This window comes from Meriones unguiculatus, chromosome 6 (genome assembly GCF_030254825.1).
Source record: "Meriones unguiculatus strain TT.TT164.6M chromosome 6, Bangor_MerUng_6.1, whole genome shotgun sequence".
Lineage (NCBI taxonomy): Eukaryota > Metazoa > Chordata > Mammalia > Rodentia > Muridae > Meriones > Meriones unguiculatus.
In genome coordinates, this window is record NC_083354.1 from 79487392 (window position 1) to 79499754 (window position 12363).

General features: G+C 39.6%; 1 long non-coding RNA gene across 1 annotated transcript; it reads left to right on the forward strand.

Annotated features, from left to right (window-relative positions):
• The first annotated feature begins 9585 nt into the window (after positions 1-9585).
• LOC132654535 (uncharacterized) lies at positions 9586-10856 on the forward strand. The gene is made up of 2 exons (XR_009592162.1): positions 9586-9931; positions 10539-10856. It is a non-coding gene; the product is annotated as an uncharacterized LOC132654535 (long non-coding RNA).
• Positions 10857-12363: the final 1507 nt, after the last annotated feature.

A 12363-nucleotide genomic window follows, 5' to 3' on the forward strand; every position in this document is an offset into this window, starting at 1 on the left:
ACATTATCCGGGAAGTAAGTGGACAATCAGTTCAGCAGAGTCTCACCGTCATGGATCATTTCACCCCAAAACTCTGTGGTCTGTCTCAGCTGTGCCAATTCAAGGCAGCTCTTGTATTCAAAGGCAATTTTGTAATGAGATATAGAATTAAAGGGTAAACTACCCTTTTCCATTTCCTTTTGCTTCGCTTTCCCCAACAATCAAGCTTTCAGACAAGCAAAACAAAACCCAAACAGCTTCAAGATAGGGACATTTTATGAGTTTCCTTTCTGTCATTATTCTCTTTTGGCTGAGCAATCTGTTTTTGACAACGGAGTATTTATCTTCCTTGCAGTGCCTGGATTCATGGTCTTCTGCCATCCACTTTTGTAATAATTTTGTTGGATAAAAGGTATAAAGAGAGTCTATTTTGAAAGTCAGTTTGTAATTTTGCATTTTAAACTTTTTCCCTCATCCTCCTAAAATCCATCTTAGGTGGCTTAAAAGATTGACTAATAAAATACCAAAACTCAAAAATCAGAATAAGACATAATTTAACAGCTCAAAGGCAGTGAAAGGATACTTTTAAAAATAATAAGCTTAGAAACAATACTCAAAATAATAGTGTGTTGACAGATTCGGATGCACATAAAGTAATAAAAGACATTAGGGATTTTTTTCTTACAGAGATCTCGGAGGAGACCTTTCACTGGACATCTTTATTGCAGTGGTTCATCTTGTGGTGAAGACCCTTTACAGCATGCTTTCTGAAACATTGTCAGTGCCAATCAAAATAAATGAACAAACTGTAAATCAAAATAAATTACACAAGACTGAATAAATGAGGGGAAAGAAAACTAATCCTAAAATAGCTAATGAGCGAAGGCCACAAATAGACAATTCTCATGAGAAAGGAAGCAAGTCACTCAATAAGCTCGAGAAAATACTTTCATCTTGTTAGTGAACAAATGCCTGTAGATCAACCAGTGAGGTGCACTTCTTTCTATTAAATTAGAAATGTGTGTAATAATTACACACCTCATGGATAAGCGTATTAAATAACGGACACCACTGTACATGCTGATTGTAGAAATTACTCCTCTGTACTGAAATCACAGCAGAGATGTAGGACAATAAAGATGTCTGCTGCTTTGGGCCAAGAGGACAGGCTAGCCTGCTAGCAGACTATTCTCCTCAAATGCGAGTGTGGAGCAGCTGTAGGAAAGGAAAGAGGCCATTAGACATTTCGACTATCAACAGAGTTGGAATGCCTGCAGCCCATCCTAATGTGTAAAGTTCAAGGGTTTAGGCTACCACTGTGGTGATGGGAGGAGAGGCGGAGATAAGCTCCCTTAGTTTGGGTCTTGCCTCTCTTGTAGGTTACCCTTTGACAATGATCATTTGTTTTTTCATCTTTGACTTGGTACCTGAAGGACAGAATCAGGGCAACAGTGAAGTCCTGCTGGAAAAAAAAAATACCTCCCTGAAAAGAGGTCATTATCACAAAATTTCTCTTTCAAACCATTAAGGATTTTGGTGATTTGAATAAGAATGCCTTCCTCTTCCCCAAAATTTAACTATTTGAATACTTAGTCCTTATTTTAGGAGGAGGAGAAGGAAAGGAGGTGAATGAAAGACAAAACAATAGGAGTAAGAACAGATCAGAAAGAAAGAAAAATCAAGCCAGGCGCAGTGGCCCACATCTTTAATCCCAGCAGTCAGGGAGACAGAGGAGGCAGATTGCTGTGAGTTGGAGGTCAACCTGGTCTACAAAATGAGTCCAGGACAACCAAGGCTACACAGAGAAACCCTGTCTTGAAAAACCAAACCAAACCAAACCAAACCAAACCAAACCGAAACAAACCAAAACCAAAACCAAAACAAAAACAAAAACAAAAAACAAACAAGAGAAAGAAGCAAAAATCATAATCAGACCAAAATTTCATAAGCAGCTTAAGATGCAAATAACAAGAAAATAATTTTATTATAAAGAAAAAATTTAAAAAACTATAATTTTGTATCTAGCCATATTTTAAATCAAATTTGTAAGCATAATGACAATAATAATAATGATAATAATACCATTCTCATGTATGCATTCCTCAGAAGCCATGCCCCACAAAGACTCTTAATGAAAATACTTCCACGAAAAAACATCTGGCATATAGGTAGGAGACAAAGGAGGACGAGTGAGTGAAAACTCACTAGGTTCTGTTGCTTCTTTGAAGGTCATCACTAAAGACAACTTGAGATTTCTATTCATGATAAACAAAACTGAAGTTCTGCGTATCATCAGGATAGGCGTGGATGGGAATAGAATAGAGACAGGAAACCTGAGGAAGCAATTTTCTTGCTGGGATTAAATTGAAGGTACTAATAATTTTTTTTTAAATAAAGATGATAAGTAAACTCAATTGTGCATAATACTTTAAAGGCCACCACCAAAATTACAGATATAATGTCTTACAATTGGAAAAAGAAAAAAAAATCATCAAATTTCCAAATGAGAAACCACAAAGAAATAAAAATATAGTTAATGGTAGCATTGAAAGACAAAATTACAACTAATTTACTTATGAGCATAATGGCTTTTTATTCATAATTTATGAATGGAGCATCCTCCATTCTCCAGAGTAGAATGAGAGCCCCCCCCCCCATGGGCTAAAGCAATGGCAGCACAGTTGGCTTTGTGTGGTGGAAACAGGGAGACAGAACAGCACAAAAATAGCCTGAATGGTTAACAGTAGGACACTTCAGATTTCTTTCTCGTTTTTTCTTTTATTATTTTAAGGTTATAACAGAAATGTCTTTCTTATTACACTGACTCAGATAGACTGTGCTCACCTCTCTTCAGGAGGAAAAAAAAAATCTATTTTGGGATCTATCTGCTTCCTGAAGCTTTGGCTTGGTTAGATGACGTCTGTCATGAGAAGCTCTCTATTTATTTCTTGCATTACCTCTATCACTTTTTGTTAATAGAAAGCACAAAATAAGATGATGGACAGGAGTTTTATGTCTCTGTGACTGTTGGTCACTCTTCTAAACTTTTTTTTTGTATATATGAGGATTCTCAGTAAATGAAAAGAGCAGTATCTCAAAAGTTTGCATTTCTGCTATTATATTTTCACAACCCTGGGGGTAGTAGAAATCCCAGCACATTCCAAACAACTGTCACACAGACTGTGTAAAAACAGAAGGGTAGCTTCTGTTGCCTTTACTTGTATACTTATTATATTAAATATACTTACGTTAAACAGTGGGCAAAGAATTTCCAGCTTATTTTTAAAATGTTCTAAGAAACTTTGTAGCATATGAAATAATAGTCTGTATTAAAAAGAAAATGAATATAGAGTGTAGAACTAAGGGCGCAACCAAGAATAAAGTTACATCTTCCAATGTCTTTATTTGAAAGCAAGAATGGTCAGAAACAGAAGAGACATTTCCATTCATCCTTGCGGTCCCACCCACTTGCTGTGGTGAAAGGATGCTCAAGAAAAGTATGGTAATATGCAAGACCTCACTAAGCAATAAACAAATAACTCAAAATATAACTTTAAAATGGGCTCATGGCTTAACTCAATGGTGTAGTATTGATTCGATAGATGTTCATAACATTCGTGAAGCACTTGGTTTAATAAGGAGGATTAAAAAAGTAGAAGAAAAATAAATAATTAGACTTCATTAAAATTAAAGAAAATAATGTTAAGTATAAAAAAAAATTTACCAAGACGGTAGAAAGCTAATCTATGAAGTGAGACAAAATATTTGCAGTTACATAGATATAAGCATCTATGCATTCATGGTTTGGAGAATAGCTCAGTGGCAGAGCATTGCTGGGCATGTATGAAGTCGTAGGTTCAATACTCAGTATGGGAAAAAGTTAGTCTTAGTCTCCAAACATGTTCTTAAAGAGTTCTCAAAGCCCAGTCAAGCCATGAGTAATAAGCAAAAGATGGGCAAAGGACTTCATAAACACTTTTCTTAAGAAGCAGTGCAAACAGCCAATAAACACATGAAACACAGGGAAAGATGCTCAACAGTATTTTGTTCGTTAAGAAGATGCAAATAAAAAACAGTGAGATACCACTTCAGTGCTATTAAGAGATACAATTGCATATGAAGCAATACTCACAAGAGTTCAGGTTCAACACATGTGGGCAAGATGTTGCAAGCTTAAGAGTTTTTGAGAAATGACTGGGTTATGAATGCTGAGACCAGCCGATGCAGAAATCTATCACTAGACTTATAACTTGATGACATTATTGAGAGGCAGTGGGAACTTTAGGAGGGTAGCCTACCTGGCGTAAGCAGGCCTTTGGGCATATGTTTAAAGGGCCTGTCTTGTCCCCGGCTCGTTCTGTCTCTCTGTGACTACCATGAGGTAAGCATCTTCTTCACCACCACCCCTCAACTTTCACACCCATTAACCATGATGATTTTGCTTTTCCACAGGTCTAAAAGCAATGGACCTGGCAGGTTAAGAACCAAATAGATCTTTCTTCCCTGAAGCTGATTTTCTCAGCTCTTTGGTCACAGGGGTGTAAAAATGGACTAACACAGCCCATATATATGTGGTCAACAAATTAACCCTCATCCCAAAGGAAGTATTGTCTATGGAAAATTGGTAGCACGTCCCTGTTCATCATATTTGCTCAGAAAAGTAGACTTCATCAACAAATGCTCTGCAATTATTGTAGCAGCAGAGAGGAATAGGATAAGTTACATTCAAGTTTATTTTAAAATGCAGCAAATGTCACTTTTGTTTACATTCCACTGGGTAAATCACACGGCCATACCACATTTTCATGCCCTTTCCATGAAAAATCGCCCAAATATTAATCACTGGACCCCATGACTACGCTGGATTGCACTGACAAAGGGACTAATGTTGCAGATAGAAACTGTGGTTGCTGAGCAGCTGATTAGAAAGTTTATCTTGACTGATTCGGCTGAGCCCAGTATGATCAGATGGCCTTCCAAGAAGAAGAAGACAGCCAGACAAAAAGATGGTGTAGGGTAGGCTCGGGAAGTGATATGTTGCTAGCTATGAAGCTGGAGGATGGGAGCATGCATCAAGGCGTGAGGATTCTCTTTAGGCCCAGGAAAAAGAAAAAACATCTAAGGACATGGTTCTTTCAGATATAGTTTGAATGAATGTGCCCCTCCAAAATTTATAGGCTAGAACTAAAATCACAAAGTGACAGTATTAGAGAAGGGACCTTTGTGCAATGATACACATGTCGGAGGACTTCTGCGAGCTGACCAAGCCCTCGTCTCCTGTGCGATGGGAGCACACAACTTTGTCTTCTCAGAGGACGCAGAAACAAGGAGACACCCTTGAATGAGCCTTTATCAAATGTCAACTTTGCTTCTACCTCCATTTTGGATCTAAGCCTCTGTAAATCAGAGAACAAGATTTTTATTGTTTACAAATTACTCACTCCGCATTATTTTATTACATTATAACCCGTGTCATAAAATGAGGAGGGGAAAAAAGAAACATTGGCTTGAATTGGAAAAGTAAGGTAGAAACTATAATGATAATTGTGCTTATACCTACTCACGCAATAAGCTGTAGAGGCTGGTGATTGGATAGATAGGTCTACTAAAACTTTCAAACCTTCATTCTTACTCTGCTTTGGTTTACCCAGAAGAAGGGGTGGATTAGGGGAGAGAGGGAGAGAGAAAAGGAGGGGTGAATTAAGGGAGAAAGGCACTTCTCTAGGACATTTGATAAGTGTCACTCCATTGATTTTATCCCAAGGATACGGGTGTCAGACTTCTGACCTACAGAACTAAAAATAACAAATGTGAATGGTTTGAAGCCATTATGTTGGCAGTGATTTGTTAAAGCATCAATTGGAAATCGGTGTGGTGGGAAGGACTGTTCTTTTGTGTCCCCAGATGGAGGAAAGTGGAAAGTTGGTGAATACTTTCACAATGACCATCACAGAAGGGAAAAGACAGAATCACCAGTATTGCACAGGAGATGAGCTCTTACCTCATAATGCTGCAGAATTGATAAGAGAACTATGTGAACAACGGGGAAAGCTCAAGTTTTTTTTATTTTAAAGAATCATTGCTTATAAAATACCATTCACAGCAGCAGAGACTAAATTGGTTTTTTGGGTATAGTGGTTCATGCCTTAGGGCCAGCTATTTGGGAGACCAAGGCAGGACAGCTGTTGGAGCCCATGAATTCAGGGTTAATTTCAGCAACACAGTGAAACCTGACTCTTACAAAAAGAAAGAAACAAAGAAAGAAAGAAACAAAAAACACAAGTCCATGTTTGTTCTGTTGTGGGGAGACTTGAAGTCTCCAATGAAAGTCAGAGATGGTGGTCTGAATAACTAAACGTATAATCTGGGATGTGACATAGGCAGAAGCCCTGCACCATGTCACAGAAGTTGTCTGTATGCTGATCATTGCAACCTGAAATTGTATTGCCTTACATGGCAAAATAGATTTTGTAAGACCTAATTAGATTCATGTTTATCAATCCAATCCTCAGATTATAGAAAATGCTTAGAAATTGGGAATTTAATGCAGTAAAAAAAAAAAAGTTTTGAAAAAAAGAGATTTAGAGCCACAAGCTAATGAAGAATGGCTCTGGTTCACCTTCCCCCCTCTCCACAGCCAACTGCCTCTTCCCGGCTGGTCACCCACTTCTGTGAAACAAAACGTCCCAGTGCTTCAGGGTCAGAGCATCAGGACTTCAGTCTTCTCACAGTGCCATATGTTGGCCAAGTGGTCCCACTGCTGTTGTCCTCAGAGGCCATTCTTGTGGTGGCATTCAGTGATGGATGGCCAAGGAAAGCTGGGCCTCTTCCTGTTGTTTCAGGACCGCTTCCTCCATCCATGTCTCCATTCATCACCTAGTTACCAGCTCGAGCCACTCATGCGGATGCTGAGACCCAAGTGTGTAAGCTGATCCCCGCAGAAGTGGAGGCTGCAGTGGGACAGTTACCTTTGCTCACACTGATGGAAGATTGGGGGGTGATTTTGTTGAGGTGTTGGCTGGGGTCTGTGTTTGTGGCTAATAAGGACAGATGATGGTGAGAGTTAATAGTCCTAATGTAAAGTAGAGGACTCGGATGCCAGCTGCTTTATCGTTCCATTCTTTGCATCACCAGACTCACTCCCTCATGGTAGGGCCTTGAGCTACTCTTGTCTGAGAAAACAAATCAGCTTTAGGAGAAAGACCAACATAGTGGAAGGTGGGAGTGGACCAGTGAAACTTATGGTAGACTATTGGACTTAAACTCCACAAGGAGCCGCTTATACGTTTTTTAGTAATTCACTTTTAAATATATAGAGCCAGCTCAGGATAGTTAGGCATTTTCTCCAACGGCCACATACCATTTTATTGCCTGCACGTGCCATAGTTTACACCTCTGATCCTGTACTGTTGGGAGTTTAGGCTTCCTCCTTACCTCGTAGTACCACCAGAACATCTTTTTTATATATGCTTTTGTACCCCTATCTAATATTTCTTTAGGACAAATCATGTAAAAAGGTATTTTGTGTGTGTGTTTGATGAATGACACTTTTTGTGGTTTGAGACAGACTAACAAACAGGAATAACATCTTAATCTGCTGTATTATTTAACTACTTTTTTTGTGACAAATTATCCCAAACTATAGCAGCTTAAAAATAGCAACAAATGTCTTAAGTCAACATTTTCTATGCACCAAAACTTCATAAATAGCTCAGTGTAGGGCTTTGAGGTTGTAGCTTAGAGTTTCTTGTAAAAAATGTTTATTTGTGTGTGTGTATGTGTGTGCCCCTGAGTGTATATCTGAGCACCCTGTGTGTGCTTGGTGCCAGTGGAGACCAGAACATGTCTGATTCCCTGGAACTGGAGTTACAGGAGGCTGTGACTCTGCATGTGGGTGCTGGACGCCAAACCCAGGTCCTCTGCAAGAGCGCTAAGTAGTGTTAAGTGCTAACTCACCACTCCAGCCTCTTAGAGTTTTTAATTATTTATTTTTTTAAGGTGTACCGAAGACATCAACAGGACTGCAGGACAGGTGATTGAATAGAGAGCCGAGGAGCTTCAGAAATCACACACCATTACTTTCCTACTGTTTAAAAACTAATCATAAAACTGGCCCTCATCCAAGGAAGAAAATTTTAAATAGTTTGTGGACATATTTTAAGGCAGAAAATTATTATTATTATTATTATTATTATTTTACGTTCTGAAGCATCTTAGTACACATATGATTATACTTTCCTTTAAGACTATTTTATGAGATTTTCATTCTATGTTATGCTTAAAATCTTTCTTTTATTTTATTAAATTATTTTAAGACTTAAAAGTGTAGAAAAGTGGAAAAAAGGGTAAGTGAGGATTCTGTGTGTACTGTATCTGTTCAGCAAGGGTTAACATTCTGCTGAATTCTTTCTTCCTCTCTCCTTTTATATTCTTGCCTCCCATCTCACTCTATTGCCTTTTTCCTGAACTGTAGTCCAAATATATACACACAGCCGAACGCTTTAGTCTCACCTACGTAGTAAGTATTAACCCCCATGAACACAGACAACCATTCCATTAAGTCATCTAATATGTATCTCAGTATCCCCAGTGTTTTCTAAATGTCTTTAGGCCTTTAACAGGCCAGTACTTAGACAGGCAGTGATGGCACACGCCTTTAATCCCAGCACTCAGGAGGCAGGGGCAGGTGGATATCTGAGTTCGAGGCCGGCCTCGTCTACACATGGAGTTCCAAAACAGCCAGGCAAAACCATGTCTTGAAAAAAAAAATTCCAAGCTACACATTTCAGTTTTCTGTTCCATCTCTTATTTTAAACTCACAATAACCATCTTGTTTGTTTCTTGTTTGTTTGATAAACCTCCAGAATATTTTTCCTTTTCATGGCCCACTGAAGAAATAAAGCGAGTTGAATTGTGAGATATTTTTTTTCATAGTATAATTCAGTTTGTTCCTTAATAGATACTGTAAGTCAAATCTGTAGGTCTGGTCAACTTCAGATGAATATTAAACATGACATTTCATGTATCGTTCTATATTATGCACCATGCCAAGATGCACGTGTGTGTTCATTATTTCTCTCATTGTGATATCATTGCTGACAAGAGGGACTTAAGAAATGAAGGGCTTCCAGGCAGGACAGTGGTAGCACAAAGCTTTAACCCCAGAATTTGGGAGGCAGAGGCAGAGGCAGAGGCGGGCAGATCTTTGAGTTTGAGGCCTGCGTGGTCTACAGAGTGAATTCCAGGAACCCAGTGCTACACAAAGCAAACCTGTCTGGAGAAAAAAAGGGGGGGGGAAGTATTGTTCTGGTTCATGATCTGAGTGTACATTTCATCATGGTGAGGAGGGCTGGGTGGCCAGAGCGTGTGGTGGCACTGACCACCTAGTGGCCATGGTCAGTAAACAGAAAGCGATGAAATCGCTGCTTGTCAGAATGCTCTTTTCAGTCTGGGCCTGAAGCTCACAGGATGGCGCTGCCTACATTCAGGGTGGATCTTCCCTCTTCCGTTGAAGTGTTCAGCAAATGGATGCAGACATAGGGATGTTGCCATGGAGACTCTAAATCTGAGCAAGTTGACAACATTAACCATCACAACACAGATTGTTTATGGTGCTGAATACCAGTTGCTTCTACTTTTGATTGGTTAAGTGTTTTAATTACTTTTCCTCTTGCCGTGATAAAATTCTCTGACAAAAGCAACTTATGAGAGAAAAGGCTTCTTTTCACTCACAGTTCCAGGATAGAGTTCATCACGGCAGAGGAATCATTGAAGTAAGAGCTTGGAGCGGATGGCCACATTGCATTCACGGTCAAGAAGCAGAGAGCATTGAGTTCCTGGGGTCAGCTTGCTTTCTCTCTCTTTATGGAGCCCCATTCAGGAAATGGGCAGGCCTTCTGACTTCAATGAACCTATTCAAGTTAATGTCACACAGGCGCACCGAGTTAACCGGGTGAGTTTGCATGTCATCAAATTGACAGTCAGTCATTTGAGATTTGGTAATCAATGTGTTCACTCAGTGGCTCTGCAGTCTCAACAACTATTTTTTTTTGAGGGGTGAGTTACCAAACGATGATTTCTTCCTTCAAACATTTAATCTACATTTGTTAACTATAGTCTTGAAAATAATTTCATTTCTATTTTGAGGGATAGCTGTTGACTGTTGAATGTTATAACCAACAGTTGTCATTCTTTTATAATGTTCAGCTTATTCCGAATATGGCCAATGAAATCCACCATAGGTCATTTCCCCTTGGTGTGACTCCATCAGTTTTTTGTTTTTGTTTGTTTCAGTACTGTTTTACTTTATGAGATAAGATGTCCAGCATCACCTTGAGCCTTCCTTACTGCTGCCCTGGAATAAACCATTTCTCTAGATGTGCCATTTCTCTCAGTGGGGAACAAAATTGAGAAATCCATGAGGGTGTGGGTGTTTTTTTTTATGATGAAATTTCAAGTGTTGCTATTGGCTTCTTTGAAAGAAAGGAGGATTCAGGCGCCTCTAAGTGTTTTTTGTAGGTACACTATATGTAACACAGACTACAACACTGCTCTTCAAGGTCCTGTGAGAGACTGCCAGAGACACTATTTTGGAGCTTCAGAAAGCTGGCTGAGACCAAGAAGAACTGAGTTGATAGGAATCCAACATCTCAGTTTCAACATCAGCAATCCTGAAAAAAAAAAAAAAAAAAAAGCGACATTTGGAGAAACTTGTGGACTTTTTCCCCCCTTATTTCTTTTAATGTGACCTGTATCATTGAAAGTTTCAATTTCTTCCAGCTGTTCTCACAGCGCCCTGTTCACCCAACCATATAATTTGTATATAGTAATCTGAAAATAGATCTCATGTGAATTAAATAACAGATGTATGAGTTCAAGGACTTTTAGTCTCTCCACCTCAGGATAAAGCAGAACAAACTCCTTTGTACCTAGCAAAGGCATTCTGATGCTGGAGGTGACGCCTGCAGTTCTTGTAAACTCTGTGTGCCACAAATGCAGCCTTGCCATGCTATTAAGTTTAACTTACTAATTTAAACTGTCTTGCTTCAGCTCTGTTGAGCAGACACTGGACAACAGAACTTCCTATGTCAAGTGTTCAGGGACCTGGAAGGAGTCCTCTTCCCCCAATCAGATTCTCTTTCTCAAGAATTTGAACTGAGAATCCCAGTAGGGAATTTTAAGATTTTAGTAGCCTACCATGGAGCAGCGTCTCACAGCTATGTGTGAGGTGAGGCTATAAAGATGCCTGGGGGACCGTGGTAATTTGAGTAGGAGGTAGACTCCAGGATGATGGAGCCACACCATGGCTAAGACATGGAGACTTGACATTCGGCCTTCTATCTGTGGAGTTTCATGTCCTTGAAATTGCCTTGACTTTTTCTTGGAATTAGCTTAATTGTTGTTTTGCAGCTGACAGATCTTGTCTCTAATTCTCTGCAGTACAGTCACACACATCCTTTTTATTCTCTCTGTTGTTGTTGTTATACAAAACTATTGTGTATCGGGATTATTTTATCTGCAATTATCAGATGAATAGGACACTGCCAGACACGTGCTTAGAAGAAAAGCTGCTATGTAAGATATTAAATGGACAAAACACTTATTTCTTCTGCCGGAGCAATAAAATGTTTGCAAATATGTGCTCCTGCCTTGCTGTTTGGATCAATCTGACTATGAGCAATCCAGCCAATCAGAACCCAGCAATGTCACTCTCCTAATATGAACTTACATTATCTGCTGGAAATTGATAATGAGACTCTCATCTTTGCTACTGTGCAACCAAGCAGCACTCAGAATTTCTGTTTGAGAACAGCCTATGTTTATAGTAAGATGAAGTTAAAATACAGTGTGATACAAAGATAAAGGGCTAATAGTTTTGAACTGAACTGTGAAAGGAAGAGCATGCGAGAGTGACTTTCGATGAATGCAGTGTGATATGTGTTTGATGTTTTCTGAGTGTGGCCAAGCACTAGACCTGGACACCCTGTACTCACATGGGTGTTGGGGATGGTGGCCCTGCTGCCCCTCCTTGTCACCTGGTTCATGCGCACCTCATCTAGAGCCTCTGCTTCTCTACTCTCAAGTCCTGTGCTGTCAGGACTCACTGGCCCACAATGTTTCACACGAAGGAACAATGGCCTGGCCTGCTGTTTCCAGCAGAGTCAACTCTGTGGTGTTATTCTTGCCCTAGAGTTCCCTGTGGGGTCAAGCAAGGGCTGGATTTTCAATTTCCACAAGCACAACTGGCTTCCTTCCCCTCTATCTTGCTTTCCTTACTCTTCTTTTGGTTTTGCCTGAGGCCATTCTCTCAGTGAACTACTTAACTTCTAACCCCCACCACAGACAAAAGCATCTCACGTTATCCCGAGTAAACAAAGATGGTCT